This window comes from Pezoporus flaviventris, unplaced genomic scaffold (assembly GCF_033815535.1).
Source record: "Pezoporus flaviventris isolate CSIRO_AGI_PZ_B2104156 unplaced genomic scaffold, CSIRO_AGI_Pfla_v1 ptg000129l, whole genome shotgun sequence".
Taxonomy (NCBI): Eukaryota; Metazoa; Chordata; class Aves; order Psittaciformes; family Psittacidae; genus Pezoporus; species Pezoporus flaviventris.
In genome coordinates, this window is record NW_026892677.1 from 3,911,731 (window position 1) to 3,932,852 (window position 21,122).

At 46.5% G+C, this 21,122-nt stretch overlaps 1 protein-coding gene and 1 long non-coding RNA gene across 4 annotated transcripts in view; one reads left to right on the forward strand and one right to left on the reverse strand.

Moving 5' to 3' along the window:
- The window catches only part of CTBP2 (C-terminal binding protein 2), a 139,689-nt gene that overhangs the window by 1,173 nt on the left and 117,394 nt on the right, over positions 1-21,122 (forward strand). The window contains exon 1 of one of the 3 annotated variants that reach the window (XM_061478583.1): positions 1,386-1,748. The exons of 1 other annotated variant lie outside the window; for it this stretch is intronic. The gene's annotated coding sequence lies outside the window, so the exon portion shown is untranslated. Of the gene's footprint in view, positions 1-1,385; positions 1,749-4,404; positions 4,503-21,122 lie in introns of those variants that run through there. One more of the 3 variants, XM_061478584.1, reaches the window with a different exon arrangement.
- LOC133282576 (uncharacterized) lies at positions 2,717-12,352 on the reverse strand. Its single transcript, XR_009747662.1, has 3 exons — positions 11,978-12,352; positions 4,507-4,665; positions 2,717-4,134 (listed from the first exon to the last, which is right to left on the reverse strand). It is a non-coding gene; the product is annotated as an uncharacterized LOC133282576 (long non-coding RNA).

The window sequence follows — 21,122 nt, forward strand, 5'->3', positions numbered from 1 at the left end:
GGGAGATGGAGATCTCAAAGTAGTAGAAGTAATTTCTTCTTTCAGCTCGACTTCTGCCGCTGCCTTTGAATTGCCAGCAATGAATGTACGTAGCTCTAATTGAAGTACTTTAATCATTCACACTTGATTAAGTATACCGTGACCGGAGGAGAGGAGGGCGCAGGGCTCCCCAGAACGCCAGGGATGGGATGACATTTTAATCCTGTGTTTTAAAAAACATTAGCGAAGCAGGAAAAACGAGAGCCGGGGACGGTTCGGGATAATGGACCCTTGTTTCCATACAGATGGTGGCTCAGCGCCGGGGTTGAAATTGCAGCTATGGCAGATATTTAGGGAGGAATGAGAAAGAAAAAACCAAGGGGAGGAAAAGGCACGTACTTTTCAGTTTGTTTAAGCAGAGCGAAGAAAATAATGCTGGAGGAGATGCCTGGTGACAAAATGCTTTTGTTCCTGTTTCCATCAGTGCGTAAGGGCGCCGACCTGCTTTAGCATTCTTTAAAGGTCTCTTTTCCAAGGAAAATTGAAGACGGTCTCATTATAGGAGAGTGTGTTCGGAATACCATGAGCTGTTTATGAATTCCGAGGTGGCTGCTGAATCGCCGACATTTCAATTCCACATCCCTTGGTGTGTGTGTGTGTGTGTGTCCCAAAAATAATAACAGGAATTGTTTGTGGCGATGTGTTCTGTAATCTGTTATTACCACAAAGCTGATTTGTGCTCCAGCTCCGGAGCCGACCAAGGGAAAAACTGAATCAAATCTCAGACAAAGATTGGTGTTTCCTTCACCTCGCAAAACTTTGTGCCGCAAGGGCAGCCCCGAGCGCCGATAAACGCGTTTGTTTGGGGGCTGTCAGCTCCCATCAGGGCTTGTCTGGAAAACCTGGTGTTGGCAATGCAGGGAGGTGTTTATAGAAAGGAGCTTTTCTTTTTGGAGGGGTTTGGGAACCCACCTGTAAGTCATTACCAGGGAGCAGGACGGGGGTTCGCCTTCATCATTAGTAAATGCTGCACATCTGGGGCTTGCGGGCAGCTGCTTGCTCCATCCCAGTCTTCAGCCCTGGACGACCAAAGGTTCTGTCCCTTTAAAAGTCCTAACCAAGTAGTTCTAAAACTGAACAGAAAAGAGTCCGGAGTGGTGAAACCCTCCTGTGTCTTGAAGCGTGGATTGCAGGAGCTGTCGGCTTCCCATTTTCCCCCTGGAATCACAGACTGAGATGGTCCAGAGTTTTATTGTTGACTTTACAGCATCCACACCCCAGGTGATGTTTTCTCGTGACTGCTTTCCCCTGGATCTAAAGTAGTTTTCCTCCTAGCCCAGCCTGTGTGGGATCCCTGAGGATCGGCTCAGGAGAGCAACCCCTGTGGAGCTCTTACCCCCACCTGCTTTTGCGGGGCGAAGTCCTGCCCTTTTCCACTCGTGCTTTTCCTACATGGAAAATGTTCAAAGGTATTTGTCCATAGGGAAAGTTGTAGGTTGTCTTTAATGCTGCCGTTCCAGTACAGACTCATCACTGGGGTCTGATGATAATATTCCTTATACCAGGAAAAACATCAGCCTCCAAGTATGAGGTCCCAGGCACGACTTGGAAGTCGTGCACTGAAACCTTTGGCCAGGAAGTTTGATTTATTCATCGGGCTGGCTGCAGTTCAAATAGAACTTCTTCAGTTCAGCTGACTCCAGTGAGAATATGGACTGCAAGGAAAAAGAAACCCCTTAGATCTGTGTTTCTCCAGCCTTTTGCAAAAGGTAGGTTAATTTGGGGAGGCTTGGGGGGGGCTGTTCGTAGCAGCAGGGATTGAAAGTGGCTTCGTGTTTAAGTAGAAGAAAAGGAAAAGCTGCTCTAAACACAGCACTGGCAAACTGCAAGTGTTTTGTTAAAATGTGGTGGATGATGCTGCTTGTAAAATCTGATAGGTGTCATGTTTACTCCTCACATCAGATCGAGCAAGTACAGCTTTCTGTGCTTTGTATTCCACTTGTAGTAAGTTAAAGAAGGGGAGAGCGGAGCTGCTGGTGAGGAGCTCTTCAAACGGGGGTGATTACATCTGCAGTAGGACCCCTTACCCCAGCAGCTGTTTAGACAAGCTCTTAGGCAGAAGCTCTTCCCTGTGAGGGTGCTGAGGCGCTGGCACAGGGTGCCCAGAGAAGCTGTGGCTGCCCCATCCCTGGCAGTGTTCAAGGCCAGGTTGGACACAGGGGCTTGGAGCAAGCTGCTCTAGTGGAAGGTGTCCCTGCCCGTGGCAGGGGTTGGAGCTGGATGAGCTTTAAGGTCCCTTCCAACCCAAACCAGGCTGGGATATGATATTTAGATTAGAGGTACTGACAGGAGAGATCAGGGCTCACAGGCGAATATGGACCATGCAGGAGGGAGCGCAGGGGGGTTGCTGGGTCCCCTCTTGCAGGGAACACTGAAACTTTAGAAGGGAAGTTTTGGGAAGTTGCTGCTGGTTTTGCTCTGCACTGGGACAACACAAACATTTTAGCCAGGAATTGGTGTTTTCCCCACCAGTGGAAGATAGAGCTCTAAAACGGAGTTCATCACACCCAGGTACGCCTGAGCCAACTCTCATTCCTTCCCCCACGTTCCTGTGGTTTGTTTTTTTTTGTTCCTTCCCTTTTGCTACAGGAAATAAATACAAGTTTTAGGTGAAAGGATGAAAAATGCCATGCCCAAGCCTTCTTACTGTGCCGTGCGCATCTTCTTCTGTTCAGCCCCATTGTGGTGAGGAGACCGGAATCTCTGGTGGTTTAGAGTGCCAGGACCAGGTAGCACTTGCTGTGAAGTCAAGGTCAGGTTTTGTTACCAGAGCACAGAAGAATCAGTTGTTATTTAGTTTGTCCTACAACAAGTGATGATGCTTTAGGAGCCTGCGCTCCTCTTGTCTTGCACCGTGATCCCTGGTGATTTCTTAGGAACCCGGAATTGTTTTTACAGGAATAAACACCTGCAGTTTGTAAACTACTTTGTGTTTCTCCTCTCTGAGGTGGTAATGCTGGAGGGATGTCACACTGGGGAACATGATGGTGAGATTACAAAGATGAAGACTTCTCGTTCAGAATGAGGTACTAGACCTGTTGAGAAACAGGAATCCCATTTTGTCATGTTTATCTTCAAGGCAAGAGGGGCCTGAGTCCAGTTTGCTCCAGTCTCTACATTTGACTCCCTGCCTGAACGTGCCGTGTTGAGATGGTGAGATAGTCACAGGCTTTGTGGTTCATTTTGGTCTGTTGGGTTTGTTTTAGCTGGTCTGGTGAGGGGGGGACACGGTGGTGTGCATGGGAAGTTCTTGGTGGTACTGCTGGCTGAGTTGTTGGTGTTTTCTTGCCCTGTAATGATTTATTAGTGCCTGGGTTATATGATCCATGGGGTTATTAAAAAGAAATACAGCTGGAATAGTTGGAGGGGAAAAACGTGGGGTGGTACCAGAGTGGTCTGATGGAGAGGTTTGCACCTGTGTGTCCTGAAGTTCAATGCTGGTGGGATGGAGTTTGTTTTGGCTGGGCTGAGGTCTGTAATTACATGTCCTGCATGAGGAGGGGAAGCGTGGTATTTTCCTTCAAACACTAAAGCTGTGGTGCTGCAGAGGATGCCCTCAATGGTACACATGTCATCACATCGGCTCCGTTCCCATCACTGCCACTCATGGTTTTGGGTGTTTCACATATATGTTGTCTATGGAGAATTCATGCAGATCCTTAGGGGTGGACATGTAACCGCTGTCAGAGCCCTGCAGCGACCACGGGGAAGGCTTGGAATTGTTAGCACTGACTTTGGTGGAGCCATCAACCCCTCATGGAGGTCATCGGTACCGCTGCATTGTGGCATTGCCAACTTCAGGAATGTTTAGGGAGTTTTAATCCCATCCTGAAATTCCAGCCGGGAGCAGAACCTGCTCTGGGGGGTGCTGGAGGCTGGTCTCTGCTCTGTGGTTGTGCCAGGGTAGGACAGCCCCGAGGATGCCATCACGTTCCTGGGTCCCCCCGCTCCACAGGCAATGGGAGCTGTGTTCCTTTGCATTGCACGGTTATTTGGGATAATCCAGCCTTGTTTTTCAAATAGGTGGTCCTCCAGGTGGATCAGGGTAGGCACCTTGACGTGTTTCTGTAAAGTCCCATCTGCTCTGGGACTTGACTGTAAAATGCAAACAAAGCCCAAGTTACTCAAATACATCCGTGGTAGATTTTAGTTATTAATGACTTGCTCCTCCAGCCTTATCTGGCAGCAGTTCCATGTGCTCTTCAAGCCAATAAAAACCAGTGGGCCTGGTGAAAGTAACTGCCCTGCTTCCTTCTGGGCTTCTGCCTGTCCCTCCTGCCAGCAGAAGGGTTTATATGGTTAAAGCAGCCTGCTCAGTCATTGAATGTGGGGCTCTGCTTCACCCCCTTAGGTCCTCTTCCTAATCCCCACCAGCAGTCTGAGCAGCGATAGATGAGGAAGAACCTTTACCACCATGGTGACCAAATCAAGGTTGACCAAATCACACCCATCTTTGGACCCAGGTACCCTGGCTATTTGCAGGGATGCTGGTAGCAACCTCTGAGTTGATTTTTCACACCAGAACTGCCGTGGTTGCTCCCATGTCCATTAACTTGTGTAATGTTGTCAAACACTCAGCCACTATTTCTTTGCAACGTTGCATACCAATTATTACTTAAATAGACCCTGAAGCACAGCACAGAGGGAGAATGTGTGGATTAGAGACATAATATTTACAAGGAGCCAAGTCTTTAATGAGACCAGGAATAATGCAGATGGATTCTCCGTTGCTAAATATAACAGATATGGCATGGATGCTGCCTATCATTTTTCATAGTGACCCGTTCACTTTGGAAAAAGAGGAGCTTCTGTGCTGAGGAAGTTGGCAAAAAATCGTAGGATAGTCCAAAATGAGGCTAGCTTTTGGTTATTATTGTGGTAACTATAATGTACGGCTCTGCAAGGTATAAAGGACCCTGGCTGGGAGTGTGGTTGAACCACTTTGAGATGCTGGTGGATTTTGGGAAGAGCAGTAGGTGTGCAAGGAGGGCAGGGTCAGCCCCAAATGAGGTAGAAGGGGATGGAAATCCCCGAGTTTCCACACAGCTGACATACTTATGGAGCTGACAGCATCATTGTTAGGGTAGGAAATAACCAAACCCAACAATTCATCCCAGGGCTGACTCCTGCACAGACAGTGGGTGTCGTGCCGTGGGATGCAATGAGCGCTACAGGTCCTCAGCCTGCCCTGGTGGATATTCTGGATTATGTTTAGGGAACATGGTCCCTCCCTTCTCAAAACACAATTCCCTTTCTGCCCCACTGGTTTGTCCAGAAGGTTTCCTGGCTTTCCTGCATCTTTTCTCTTACTGCATCCCACATCGCTTACTTACATCTGCATATGTACCTGGCTGAGGCTTCCCCAGAGTGTGAGGTCTCTGTAGCTGCCTTATTCCCGTACAGGTGATTCACTAAAACACTTTGGGTGTGAGGAGCTCATAGTTTATGTTCCAGATGAAGATTCTAATGAAAGGTTGGCCTTCTGCAGGCCCCTTGAATTACTGCATCTCAGCTTTCCTCCTTGCTTTTATCAGCAAACCCTTTGGTTTTACGACGATACATGTGTGTGGGGAAGGGCCTTTGTTCCTGTTAGCTGGAGGGAAAACCCTGTAAATCCCCCTTTAAAAATGTGCTAGGCCAAATACAAGAGTAGTGATACCTGTAGAGCTGCCATAAAGTGTTGAGGGTTTTATTAGTTTTATGCTGAAAACCAGGTTCTGCCTGAGAGGGGATGTGGAGGAAATCAGCAATTTAAGCAAAGTAATTAGGCTAAATTCTAGATGTTACACTTAAAAGTTGTAAGACTTCAGCTTTGCTGTGATTAGTTCTGCATGAAATTAATTCAATATATGGGGAAAAACTCCACCTTTTCATTAGCTTTCATGATCTTGCTGTTATCTGGCATTCTATGAGCCCACAGCACAAGCTCCTGCAGGTTTTATGTTTAATACAAAAATGGTGCGGTGCAAGATTTGAGCCTAGAATTAGGGTATCCAGACACTCAGTATTAGAATACCTACCCTAACTTCAGTTCTTGCCCTCTGCTAGTAACAACAGTGTTTCTCAGATGAAATCCCTATTCTACCTATTTTCCATTCCTAGAAGGACACAGGGTTTTTATGCTCTGTAATGTTATTCCTAGGAGAAGAGCCAGGATGACATATTTTTCCCATCTGCAATGTCTGAAGAGCAGAAAGCACGTATCTATTATCTGGACAACCAAAGTTACGAGTATTAGAAAGAAGCAGCATAGACAGATTTGGGGAGAGAAAGTGCAGTTTCAGTTTTGTCTGGCCATCAGTTTGACGTACTTCTTGAATCTGTGCTCTCTTGGAGGTGACCCAACTTCACTAAATCCTAGTTCCAGCCTTGCTTGGAGTATGGAATCTCACTCTTGTTTAGCTCCAGGCACTGAGGTTGTGGCCAGTGATTTTTGTTGTGGTCGTTCCTGTAACGGAATGATGTATCAGGAGGGAGAATCTGGGCAAGTGGGTCTCTGCTTGCACATGTCACCTTCATCCATTGTCCTTCTGGGCTGTTTAAGGAGCTGGACACCAAGGTGAGGTGCACAGCCCTTACGATACAGTCAATGTCTGCACATCCAAGTGTTTGAGAGGGGAATCGAGAGCAGAGAACAGAAATCAGAGCTTGAGGAGAGAGGCAAAGGGATGCGGGGAGAAGCTGCGGCTGGTAATGATGAGAACAACAAGGAGTTTGTGTAAAATATTAGAAATACAAGCAGGTTACTAGGTGAAGTTAATAGCAAAGACAAAATTATTATGCTTGTTTGGCAGGAAAAGTGATGGTATGTTTAGAGACTGTGGTAGAAGTGAATGTCGAACAGCCGCTGCTTTAGTCAGACCTTTGAACATCAGCCCCGGTGTCTCTCTTTGAAGAGGGTTACAGAAGAAACAAGCCACTAATGTGTATTTTTTTACTAAGTCTTGAAATACTGGAGAATTCCCTGCAAGCTGTAGCAGTGCTCATGGTGTAGTATTATAGACAAGCAATAAAAGGGGCAGGCTGAGTAACAACAGTTCGAATCATTGGGAGGGGACTTGTTTAATGAAGGGGGGAAGGACAGTGATGCACTCCATCAGCGTGAGTTTAGGGGCAGCACACCCTTTAGAACTAACTTTTCTTTTTACATTTAAAGAGCTCATCGATGGGATTGAAACAGGGAACTACAGGGATTTCTACGAACTTAAAATTCAGCAAGAGATGCAGCTTGGTACAGCACCACTGTTTTGGCTGGGGATGTGCAAAACTGAGACTCAGCGGTGTCAGCTCTCAAAATACAGTTGTAAAATCAAAATGCAGTTGTAAAATCAGAAAGAATTTCCACGCATCCATTTCTAGCCGCCTCTCTGAGCGCTCATTTCTGGTCCTTACACTGCTTACTGTGTTTGTGAGCAGCCTGTGATAAGGCAGAGTCACCATGGCTAAAGCTTGAAATGTCACTAAGATTGGGAGAGTGGTAAACACTGAAAAGGAGTGACCGCTGGTGAAAGCAATTTGTATTGCCTGGATACAAGCAGGTAATACTTCTCAGATGGCCGGCTGTAAATCTCTCTGTCTGAGAGCAAGCAATGCAGGCCCTACTTCCAGGATGCCGTCTGGAGAAATCATGTCTGTATAGAGGAGCGAGGAGTCACGAGCCGGTGCTGCTAATAAGATATTATGGTCAAAGGTCTTGTGTGCTTCTTGCCTGAGTTTGCAGTTGGCTGCCAAGCTGGAAAAGGGATGTGGTAGCCTACGTGGGCCCAGAGACTGTTGAGGAGGGTCTGCGAAGAGCTCCGGGAATGCTGAAGGAATTGGGAAGGGATGCAGGGGAAGGGTCCAGGACCTCCAGCTGCTTGACTTATACAGGAGAGCCTTGAAGGTAAATTGATTAAGACAATTAGTGTTGTCGTGGGTTAAATAAATAAAGTCATAGAATCATAAACTGAATAATAAAGAGCTCTTGGGTCTAGTAGGGAGAGTTTTAACAAGACCCAATAGTTGGAAGGTGGAGCCAAGCAAAGGCTGTGGCTGAGGTTCATGTTTTCAGCACTGTTGATGCTGGAAGAGGCTGCTGAAGGCGCCGGTGGTTACTCCACATTGGAAACATTGAGTTCAGGGATATCTGTTCGCTGGAGTGAGCATCGCTCAAGCAGAGATGAATTTAGGTAAGTTAGTGTGCAGTGTGTCAGGCTGGAAATCACAGTGGTCTCTCCTGACCTCAAAATCCATGGGAGCCCATCATTTGAATGAGAGTGTCCAGATGCTTGCAGATCCCCCACACCAGCGTTAATGATTTTCTTCAAGAGGATGACTTGCAAAGAGACCTGAAGGTGCAGATTGCAAGATGTGACCTTCAGCACTCAGGGAAGATCATAGATCCTTCATTTCCCACCATTTCCCTTGGTGTGTCTGTCACAGGGATGAATTGCACCAACACCAGGTACTTGGCACTAGGTAGGAGTTAGAAGGGGCGGTGTTAGCCCATCTTATGGCTAATGCCTGGTCAGATGTGAACTACTTTAGGTACAGGAAGGAAATAGGAATTATTTTTTTTTTTGATAGTTGTGTGCTTTATGTAGTTGGGCAGAATTTAGTTAAACTCCAGATTTTGGGACGCCAGGAAAAACTCCAGCTTATGGAAAACTTCTCAGTAGAAGAATACAGACAGGAGCTCAAACTGACCAAAACAGCTCAAACCCAGGCTGAAAAATCACGTTGCTCAGGTCATGGCTGGAACAACCCAATGTGTTTGTGTGCAAAAGCATTTCTATTTTGAAGCAAGAACTTACATCTGGATGTTTGTAGATTTACTCTGCTTTTAGGTGAGTTTGCAGATTGGTCTGTAGGTCTCATCCATCATTCATGGATGAGGTTTGTGGGATTGCTGGGCTCTGGTCCGTGTTGTGCTTGAATATAAAGAAGCTGTCATGGCATGGGTGTTGTTTCAAATCGTCTTTGTGCATGTGTGTCTGTGTGTATATATATATATATATATATATATATATATATTCACACAGGTATATATCTGCTGAGTTTACACCGGGTTATTTTAGGTCTACAAGTTGAATTTCGTATAAGCCTACTTGCATAGAAAAGAGAAAAGCAACGTAGCAAGTCAGGCTCACATGGTAACACAGCTTGGGCTAATGCTATGAGTTAAGAACATTTAGACGTTTGGCTTTGTATGATTTAGCTTAAACAAACAAACAAACAAACGTTGCATTAATCTCATTAGTCGAGCAAATGAAATAAACCTTTAAGGCACTTAAAACATGCTGATATTAGTTAGCTGTGAGACCAGTGAGACCCGTTGCCAGAGAGCACATCTACTCCTGTGCATAAAGTTACTCACGTATGTAAATGCTTGCAGAACAGGGAGTTACCCCTGGAGTGGTGATGGAGCTGGCATGGCTGGATGTGAATTTGGTGGGAACTGCGGATGCAATGGGAATTCTTTAAACTTTCAAGATTTGGCAGCACAGGGTGCTGGGAAGAAAGATGGGGAGAGACCCTTTTAGTAGTGCCTGTAGGGACAGGCCAAGGGGAATGGCTTTAACCTGCCAGAGGGGAGACTGAGATGAGCTCTTAGGCAGAAGTTCTTCCCTGTGAGGGTGCTGAGGCGCTGGCACAGGGTGCCCAGAGAAGCTGTGGCTGCCCCATCCCTGGCAGTGTTCAAGGCCAGGTTGGACACAGGGGCTTGGAGCAAGCTGCTCTAGTGGAAGGGGTCCCTGCCTGTGGCAGGGGTTGGAGCTGGATGAGCTTTAAGGTCCCTTCCAACAGAAACCAGGCTGGGACTCTATGATTCTAATTGCATTCACCTACTTGAGGAGAAGTGGGGGCACAAAGGGTGAGGTTTTTTGCTACTGGGTCCAGGCACTGCTCACTGCATTGACAATGGGCATCTGTGTCTCTACATTCCTTCTTTATCCTTCCACTATAAAAGATGCGACTGCAAAAGTTCTTGTGGGGAATGTGACAGAAACCCCTAAAGCTGTCATGCAAAGCAATGTATTCCTATGCAGCACATCCTACATCGCTCTGGTACTGTGATGGATGTGACAAACCTAAGCCTGGAGAGGTGGGTTTTTAGCATCCTGAGCACTGCACTTTTTTTAGAGGAAAACATAATAATTCTATTAACTGGGACACATTAGGACAGGCCAGGAATTTTCTGTTGTCTTTCAGTTGCATTTGTTTGGGCTTTGGTTTGCAGAGGACTGAATGATGTGTCATGTTTATGAAATCAAGAGTACCTAGCTATTTTCGTACAGCTCTCTTAATAGAGATTAAACACAAAATAAAGCAGGATGCATCAACAGTGATATTCCCATAAGCAATATTGTAACTTGTATGCAGGGTAATTATATTTTGTACACTTGCCAATTAAGCAGTTACGCTTTAGTGAAAAATTACTTTCAAGAGAGGGAAGAAAAGTATCACAGTAAATCAAATAAAATATACATGTGTTGGAGGGTTTGGTGGATGCAGCTCGAAATGTTAAAACTTCCTGCTGTGTGCAGGATGCAGTACATGTAGCGATGCTCTGTGTCCTGCAGTGTTTTGGGCACTGGAAAATAGCAGATAGGGAAAAAAAGGCATAACAAATATGTTGCTTTGGGGAGTAGCTGTGTGCTACGCGAGACCAAGAGCTCGGGCAATCCTGCTCTCCATCTCTCCATCCTCGCTACTACTGGGCTCCTGCCCTACACCCTGCCCTGCAGTAGGTGTGGGTACCGGCCGGGTGGGCATCCCCACGTTGGGTCCATGCACCCCAAAGCTAGAGCAGCCACCTCGCAGCTCTCAGCCGCCCCTGCTTCTCTGGCATCTCTTACTTCCCTGTTTTGTTGGCTGGTGTGCTGGAAAAGGGCACTCAGATACATCAGTGTTGGGCTCTGGCTGGTTTTCAACTGTTTTCAAAGAGTTTAGTTCTTGCAGTTGTGTTTTCACCTGGTGTCAATGATGTGAGACCATTCTGAGCCCTGCTTGGGAAAAAACCCTCACAAAATGACCCACTGCCAACAGTTCTTGGTTTTCTGTTCTTCACCCTCATTGATGGCAGTGGCAGCAGGGAGACTGAGATGAGCTCTTAGGCAGAAGCTCTCCCCTGTGAGGGTGCTGAGGCGCTGGCACAGGGTGCCCAGAGAAGCTGTGGCTGCCCCATCCCTGGCAGTGTTCAAGGCCAGGTTGGACACAGGGGCTTGGAGCAAGCTGCTCTAGTGGAAGGTGTCCCTGCCCGTGACAGGAGCTGGGAGTGGATGAGCTTTAAGGTCCCTTCCAACACAAACCAGGCTGCGATTCTGTGATAATAAAAATACCAAAACCCAAAACACTTCCAAATGGCTCTGATGTCCTTTCCTGAACTCTCTAATACAAAAACAGCCTTGTAAGTTGGAGTGAGAAGGAAGCCAAGCTCCCCAGGTGTTTGCTTTGGAGGTGTGGCTGCATTTGTGAGGCACAAGGCTGGAAAGCGATGGTGCTCCCAGAGCTGTGGGAGCCAGAGCTCCCATCAACACATTGGGCTTAGGAGCCTGCAACCTTTGGAACACAATAATTTGTTATCTAAACTGCTAATGTTTTAAATGTTCATGTCTGAGTGTGCCTGGCATGGTTTATCGTTGCAGTGTTACAGATCTACACGCTTTCAATGATCTACAGAAGGTGTTTGCATGGAAAAAGCTTGTGATGAGAGTTTAGTTTGAAGATGACAAAATAAAGCAGTGTAATAAAATACCTTAAACTGTGATGTACAGCGGGGCTCCCAGATGCCCTCTGTCTCTGTTTTCCTGGCCACTGGCCCCTTCCCAATGTGCTGGCTCCTGCCTTTCCCTGCTGTGCTCTGAGTAGGATGCGGATGCTCTTGGGCAGGCTGTGATTCCATGCTCTGTCTCCACTCCATTTCCATGCCCAGTCCCGCTGCCAGTGATGAGCCTTTTACCTCTTTGTTTCTGCTGCTGTCACTTGGAAGGCTGCAGGATCGGTTTTGTTCCCCTCAAGTCCTGTGCAGTTGGTTCCTCAGGAGCCTGGCAGCCGAGGGGAGTTTATTTCTGTTGGGTTATTTTTAGCCCGATGCTTCTGGCCCTGCTGTTGATGCTGGCGGCCACTCTGCAATGTAATGGTGTGGAGCCGTGTAACACGGCGAGGCCCTGTCTGTGGGTTCCATTCTCTGGGACACAAACAGCAAATTTTGTCGAGTCTAAATCGTATTTAGCATCATTTCTTTTCCAACACCCTATCAGTAGCCTGCCTTCTGCTCAAGACACAGGACTTCGGTCGAGTTGCAGGGTTTCTATGTCACCCATCAGCTTCATCAATGCTTTATAACCTTTCCTCCTCTCCCTCCTACCAGCCTGAGCCTCTCTGCTAATTTTAATTTGAGAAGAAATAAGCCAAGGTATGCTCAGAGTAGAAGGAGATGATTATCACAATGGAATAATTACATTTTGGTACTTGATTTGATTTGTTAGCTGGAAGATTAGTCTGAAAGCAGAGAAGTAAATGAACGCATTGTTGACTGCAGGAAGTTATTTATGAGTTTTTACTTCTGTTTAAAGGAATTCCCCCTGTGACTTAAGTAGCAGTGCAATTTATGGTCTTTCACATGGGGTAGCTGAATAAATAAATAGAATAAAGGCAGGAAGAATGAAAAGAAATGGTACCAGGTTTTGGGGGTGTAAAGTTTCTGCTGTGGAATGCATGAAGCTATAGCTTTCAAACCCCAACCAGACACATCAACAAAAATAATGCCCGTGTTCCGTGATCCCAGTGTGGTTTGAGTTAATTATGGTATGGCAGGAGAGATGCTTGCATACTCACACCCCCTGTATGAGCTTTGTCTTATGTTTCTGTATTTTTTCCATAACTATCTTCATGTGATATTCCTTCCATGGCTGTTTATCCTATTCTTTATTCCATAAATCAAGCAAATAGCATGATTCAGGGGAGGGAAACGATGTCTGTTCTGGACATCTAACACTGGGAGCTGCTGGTGCTTTTTTGGTGTGATGGCTCTGTGGCGGATGGAGGTGGAGGAGGACGTGGGTCTGCTGGACATGGGTTAGGAAGCACTCAAGAAGTGATGAGGATGCTTGGACATGGGACAGGTTTGGACAGAACTGTGGAGGGGAGTTTGAAGCCATAGAAAGCTCATATGTGGAAACATAATTGAGAAGCCAATCCTAGTAGAGTTAATGAGTCTTCTGCTGCTGTCGTAGATGGCATGATGTTGGCATGGCCCTTCAGTGGGCCAGCCTCCTGCGATGTGTCTGTGCTGTGGTTGCTCGCCGGCAGAGCAGAAGCAGGCTCTCAGCACCAACCTTGTCTGTTAAACCTTGTCACCCCATACTTGCTGTGTTGATGCCGTGTCCGGGGTCAGCAGGATGCAGTAAAGTGGAAACAACGGCAAACCTCCTGCTCTGGCTCTGGGAAACGTCGGTGATGAGTGCGCTGATTCTGTCAGAGGAAATCAGGGATGCTCCTGCGCCTTGGAGCGCCGACAGAGCCAGGCTCTGCTCTTTGCACGCTGCTGGAGTGATGCTGATTTACACCAGATGCTTATGTGGTCCAAAATTGTGCTTCAGAGTCGCTGGGACATGGATCAGACTTGCTGTGCTTTCGGGAAGCCCATTGGGCACATCTCCTACCTTTTCCAGGTGGCATGTCAAGGTGTTGGCAGCAGCTGGGGGAGAATGTCAGCAGGAAAGCAACATGCTGACATCTCCCAAGGCTTCGTATCATGAGTACAAGCTTCAGGGTTTGGAGGTGTTCTCTTCAAGGGAGAACCTGAGATAGTCCCATTTACATCTTGGGTGTCTGGTTGCTCCTGCATTTGTGTATTACCATGTATAAAAGCAACTGGGCAAGCAGAAAAAGCAGAGGCAAGATACAAAGTTCCTTGCTATCCCCACATTGTCTTGGTCAAGGAGCACTTTCAAGGTGTAAGGAATGGGAACAACACTCCCTCAGCTAGCAAAAGGATTCATTGTCTTTGTGGAGATGGGAAAATGATTTGGAGAGGACAGAGGAGATGTGCTCTCACCTTGGAGTATGGTGCTTGCCATGTTGTTCAAGAGGCTGTATTAGTTTCCATGTGTGGTGTTAAGTTTATCCAGGTGTGAATGCTGTGGTGGATGTCAGGCAGGATCTGCTGTGGTGGTCCAGCTTGCATGGGTCATACAGAAGATGTGATTTAGGGAGCAATAGGAAGAACTCAGAGGGGTGGTTGGTGACATACTTTGTGTGTTTGAGAAACCCATCAAAAGGACATGCTTGACTCTGGTATTAAACTTTGATGGGTTTTATTTAAACATTTGACACCGATCATCAGTGTTGTTTCAGCAGAAGGTATTGGTAGATCATAAACCAGAGGGTAGCTGCTCACTGAGAGATTATGTATTTATAGTTCCAAAGGGTATGGTACATTCCTTTGGGAATTCCCAGAAATCTTGGATGCCCTTTGCAACGGGTGGTGGAGGGAAGGGTCAGGGGACTGGTGCAGTCACTTCATTTCCCCTCACAAGCTGAACCCACCAGTGTGTTTTTTCCATGGTGCATGGGCAAGTATTCAATGGAGGGGCACCTTGGGGAAAGCATCACGTGTCGTGGTGGGAGGTTGGGCATTGAAGGCCAATGCAAAGTTCCACTCTATCCTTAACTACATTAAACTCATTTATGGCGTGATGATGAATGTCATGTATGAATCCGCCAAGAAAATGCTGATGATGGTCCTGGCTATTTTTGAGCACTTTGGATGCCTTTTGAGGTGTGATCAGCGCAGAGTGCTGCCAGTGGGCTGCGTTGTGTCCCCGTTGCCTGGCACTGACATGCTTTCCCCAGTACTAACAGTCCCTTTAGTCATATTCTGATTTTTAAATACTGAGTGTAAGCTTTAAGTAAGCCAGAGTTGGTGCTGATCGTGATTTACGTTACGCTGGCCATGCTGTACTTTGCTGTGTTACGCACCAGAAAGTTGAGAACATTGAGATAAAGTCCTTCCATAAAGTGCAACAAATTCTCATCATCAAGGAGTAATTGGTGATGAGTTACTCCTTGAGTAATAACAGAGTACAAGTAAGATTTGATATAGCAATTGTAGCTTGATCTTCTGCACTTCATTACATTATCCCTGTGGTGGTAGGGAGAAATGGGAGGTGTACTTTATTTTCCAATTGGAGTACACTTGTTTGGGATGGCCTTGCTCTTCATGTGGCTTTGTGGGGGAGAATTTGCAGTCGGCATTTCCATTGATGCTAATGAGTGTTATGCCCATGCCCTTCACTGTCCTGGTGACAGAGGAGGAGAAATAATAATTGAATTCTTTGTCATCTAAAAAAAAGGAAAATGACCCTAAAACGTCCAGTCTGTCAGTAGGAAGTGACTGAGAGTGGGAGCTGCCTTCCTTTTGGTGCGCTTGAGCATTCACCAGTAGCTGAGAGGGTTTTCCTCTGTCCCTCTTCTCTATTCCTTAAAATAAATGGGGAAAAAAATCCAGGAATGCATTTAACTGGGGAGAATAATGAATAATGTAAGGATGGATATTATGATTATAAACCAAAACACACAGGTTGCTAACCTAAACTTGTCTGGCATGAGTTGCAGTCGGTTTTCTTTACTCTTATGATGAATCCCCTCTGCCATTTAAAGCCATTAGCTTTGGTGCAGCACCTGATCGAAAGTAAGCACAGTTAATATTTTTGGTTATAAATTTCAAGCATGCCAGTAAGAAATCATCAAAAAGTACAATTCTTCATGCAAAGCAACCAGAAATTCCTGTTAATGCCTGCACAAAACAAGAGGCAGGCTCTTTACCGGCAGCTGGATTTTGCCGGTTGGGAAGGGCTGGTTGTGTGTTGGAATTACAGCGAGCCTGGCGTTAATAGGAGCTGTTGTGACACATCTTTTGTAGAGGAGTCTATCGGAAGGCAGTGAGGAAAGGGCTATACTTAATCAGTATAAATGTCAGTAGCATATTTTAATAAATTCTTGATTTTGCTTGGACTGTTTGCAATTGCATATTTAAAAGGGATCTGCCAGCCCCTTTCCAAGGTATGTGACATTTAAAAGATCTGTAAAGAAGATTGGTTTGACAGCTTCAAATTACATTTGAAAGAGTTTTTTCCCTTTCAAAACAGAAAATGAATACTTCCTATTCTAAATGTCACGGCAAAGACATAAACATGTTTAATCAAATTATATATTTAATTTATGTAAAATGTAATTTTTTATTCATGCAAGAGGCTCACTTGTTACGTTTTTTCCATCTACGAAGCTTTACAAAGTTGGTGAACTGCTGAATCTCTTGAATAAATCACTGCTCAACCATTTTTCGAGTCTTCCAAAACAGCCATTGGCTTATTGTTGGATTTGCCCGCTTCCAGGTTATTTGTGTTTCACCCCAGGCTGCTGTGATGTTTTCATTAGCAGAATCATAGAATCCCATACTGGTTTGGGTTGGAAGGGACCTGAAAGCTCATCCAGTTCCAACCCCTGCCACAGGCAGGGACCCCTTCCACTAGAGCAGCTTGATCCAAGCCCTGTATCCAACCTGGCCTTGAACACTGCCAGGGATGGGGCAGCCACAACTTCTCTGGGCACCCTGTACCAGGACCTCACCAGTGCCGAAGAGCTGGTCAGGTCTTGCTGGGGTGAAAGGGCAACTCCAATGGGTTGTATTGAAGGACTTTTCAGGATGCCTTCATCTTATGACACCATGGTTACACACCAAGCTTGTTGCTTCTCTGCACCATCACAGAGGGCGAGGGCTGTTGGCCATTCTTGCATCCCCTTGTGTGGTTATCTCCTGGTGAACCAAAGTCACTGTGATGAAGCTGCTGGGTCAAACCCATGGGAGAGGGAAGAGGGAAAGCTGTTGCATTTGTTGCTCTGCACTCCAGTTTTCATGACATACGCATCAAGGGCAGATATCTGAAACAGCTCAGCAGGTTTTGAGCAGATAAGGAGCTTTGGCTCCCTCCTGGCAGGGCTGCTGGCCTCTGTGCTGCTGGGCAAGAGCTCACTGGAGAAGCTACCTGCTCATCTCTGCCTCTGCCAGCAAAGCCTCGTGGGTTGGAGCTGCCAGCAGCAGAGCCAGCGTCCAGCACCCACTGCCTTTGAGGATGGGTTGCTGCTCAACAGGGAAGATTGAGCAGTAATCCCAGGCGAGACCCCAGAGCAAAAGCCTGCTTTAAGCAGATGTGTGCCATCAGGTGGCATCACCCAGCTCAGGATGGATGGGTGCCTGGGTGCTTGGGCTTTCTTGCTGAGAGAGGAAGCAATGGAAAGGAATTAACAAAATAAAGCAAAAGCAGGGAATTCAGCTGTTTCACCTTTTTCTATTTTGATGTCTGCAAGCTTCATGTATGTACCGAGCCAGCACAGACGTTAAACTCATGTTTGTCCCAGAAAAGGTCAGAACCATTAGGTTGGACCTGCCCTGGTATGAACATAGCAGGGCTTGGCGGACCTTTGAGCATGCCCTGAGGTCTTGCATCTGCGTCTCAGGATGGTCAGGCATCCTGTGTGTTAGCTTTGGCACACTGGAGGATGTTGTACAGGTCCTAAAAGCCAACAAGGAGCAAAGAGTGTAGTCATGTTACTGGAGGGAAGAGCAGGACCTGCAGACTCCTCTGCCAAGCCGTGAGTTGACAGCAGTGTTTGACTCAGTCTCTGGTCTTGAAGAGCTGCCCTGGCTTACACAGCTTTATATCTAGTAGAGCTATCTACTAGATATAGTAGATAGTAAAGCATCTACTGACACCTCCCTTGTCCAGTTTTTAATCCATCTATAACTGGAATTAGTTATTCCAGTTTAAGTGCTCACTGATAGGAAAAGTTTATGGCACTGGGATTTAACTGCAGCACTCTGTGCACCACTGCCAGGCAGATCCTGCTTGAGGGCAGACCCAGACTACTGGAAACATAAAAGCTTGAGATAGATACACCAGAAGGCATAGTCTGATCATCCATTTGGTAGACAGAGGTACCGATAGAGGTACCTTTCAGACAAGAACAGCATGCACAGAAAGGAAGGAGCAAGCAGAGTCAGCATCAGAGCAAATCCCAGAAACCTGATGGTCCTCAGGTAAATCCATCCTCTAGCAGGAAAAAATGTTGGAAGTCTTTCCTCTAAGATAAGTCATGTTCTCACCTTCTTCTAAAACTGTTCTGTTCTCTTCATGTTCCCAGTGGGTATATTTGTGTCTATTTATTCATTTAAGTTATGGCCAAGGCAAAGCAACTTAAACAAGTACCTTGCATGCAAAGACCCCTGTCATGGAGCCATCCTGGAGGCTGCTCCATGTAGATGGGGTGACAACCACAGCTCTGGCCATCATGTCTCCCTTGAAGAGAAAGGCTTTCTTGGGTAAACCCAAACATCTGGAAGAGTTTGGGTCTTCCAGCTCTTTTTTGCTAACAGCAAAGAGGGGTTGAGTGAACGAAGTAATATTGACAAAGCTGTAATTTAGGTAATTAGCCAGCTGCCGTGCATTGAAAAGGGCAGGGAATATTTCTTCCTGCTTGCAGTTTCCTTAGAAAGGAAAATGTATCCAACTGGAGATAACTTGGGAACTCACAGTTTGCATGTAGCTAAAAACGTTGTGTCTGACAAACGGGGGAGGCCCCAAAGGCAGCTCCTATTTTCCAAGCCTTTCTCCCCCCACGTACCTCCAGTGGTGGTCTGATATTAAAGGCGTACAGGAGGTAATAGAGAGGTTCTGGTTTGCACCTGTTAATGTGAAATATCCTGATCCTGACTTGCTCCTTCCCTGGGATTTGGAAGCACCCTTCTTCAGGCTCAAGGGACACTGAGTTCCCACGCAGTGGGTCAAAGTGTAGTCAAGAAGGTTTGTCCTACATCTCCATCCATATGTCAGGCTGGGACTGAAACTCAGGCAGGGCAGAACATTCTGGAGTTGGGGTACATTTTATTGCTTAAAAAAGAAATAAAAGCCTTGAAAATATCCCCAGCAATATTTATAGTTCAAACACAGTAGGGTGGTGTGGAGATCTTGGAAGACAGAGAGTAGTAAACAGCAGAGACTTCCAGTGTGTTCCACCTTTATGTTTTAGGGGAAATGCACAGTCTATAGTTTTTTTTATTACCCATTTCAGCATGAAATATGTTGCCACATTAAGTTGTATATTTCCATTGAAATATATGGCAGGAGTAAAATTCCAGATAAAAGGTAACTATTTGACATTCTGTATAGTTGTTGTCATGCTGTTAAAATAACACATTGACTACTAACTTGATATGAGACAAAGATGAAGAGGAAGCTGTGTCAGCGGGATTTTCTGAGGAGCCCTGTAATCCCAACATCCAGGCGGCTGCCTTCTCTCTCCGTACCCTTTCCTCTCGACTGCAAAAACAGAGGTTGCCCTGAAATATTAACATCCTGAGAACTTCAGTTTCTAAGTAAAATAACCCGCCCTGCCTCTTCCAAAAGAAAATAGACTTGCAGTACATCTCCCCAAAGCATAATGCTTAGAGTTTGGTTTCACCCTGCACGTGCTCTGCTGGGGACAGATTCCAGCTAAAATGAGAAGAAAGTGGAGGCAAACTGCAGTCACTTAGCTGTGCTAACGAGATTCCGAGAGCTTGCAGTTCCACACCGTGCACTGCCCAAAGCCTCAGTGTTGTAGGGTATAGGATCGTCTCAAATGGGACAGCTAATGTTATTTAAATGCTGCAATATGTATTTTACCCCTCAGTTCTAATTGTTGTCATAGAATCCTAGTATCCCAGACTGATTTGTATTGGAAGGGACTTTAAAGCTCATCCAGTTCCAACCCCTGCCACAAGTAGGGACATCTTCCACTAGTCCAGGTTGCTCCTGATGAGGAGAGGTGGGGAAAGAGGGATACATTAGGCCGGGAAAGGAGTCCATGGTCTGGACTCGCATCTCTGGGGAGCAAACTCTACCTCCACTGGGGGATGTACACTGAGTTTAGACATTGAGCCTGGAGGAACCGTCAAGTGCTGCCACCGCTGATAGAATTTGCACTGGCTTTGCTCTTGTTTTAGATGCCTTTGCCTTCAGCTATTTCCTACTCTACATGCAAAATTCTTGCCTGGCAGTAGTTGGACTTATTGCTCATAGACTTCAGCTATGTCCTTACAGCATGTAACCAGACATGTAAAATACCCCGCATTAGCAAAAATAGTCATTTCTTCTCATACTTGGGTTGTTTTGCATCAAGTATAGTGACTGCAGGATGTACTCCTGGCATTGGGTGAAGACCATCGATGGTAGGTGGTGGGTCAGCAAGAGATTAAGGGGGTCAAAAAGAAACTTGGAGAGGGGCTTTGGACAAGGACCTGTAGGGACAGGCCAAGGGGAATGGCTCTAACCTGCCCGAGGGGAGACTGAGATGAGCTCTTAGGCAGAAGCTCTTCCCTGTGAGGGTGCTGAGGCGCTGCACAGGGTGCCCAGAGAAGCTGTGGCTGCCCCATCCCTGGCAGTGTTCAAGGCCAGGTTGGACCCTGGGGCTTGGAGCAAGCTGCTCTAGTGGAAGGTGTCCCTGCCCGTGACAGGGGTTGGAGCTGGGGGAGCTTTAAGGTCCAACCCAAACCAGTTTTTTAGCAATCTATGATGATTCTATGATCGCACTGTGTGCTTCCTCTGTGGATGTCCTCTGCGCATTATCCCCTTTTACTGCCCATTCGTGCTGATTTTGGGCGGTGGTGGGTCAAGTCCAGCATCATGGCATTCCTGCCCAGGCTCTCTGGAACCTCTCTGAGCTGCTGGAGTGGATGCTTAGGCTGTGGTGATTGCAGCAGAAAAGCAATCAGAGCTTCTGCCTCTGCATCAAGGTGCTGCACAGCCCTTGTATCAGCAGCTGGGTCTCAGTGGGTTTCAAGTGCTCTGAAACTCTTCTGTTACATTTGAATTCCTGCTCGCATGTCAAAGTGACCCCTCTCTGCTCCTCGGGAAGTCACAGGAGGCTGAACCCACCCTGTGCAATGAAACCCTGCCTGGAGGGCCCCACCTAGGGATGTAAATACAAGCTGGTATTAAAAGATCCCAGAGATAACACCTGTAGCAATCAAACAGTGAACTGGAACAGCCTGATAGTAAATTGGA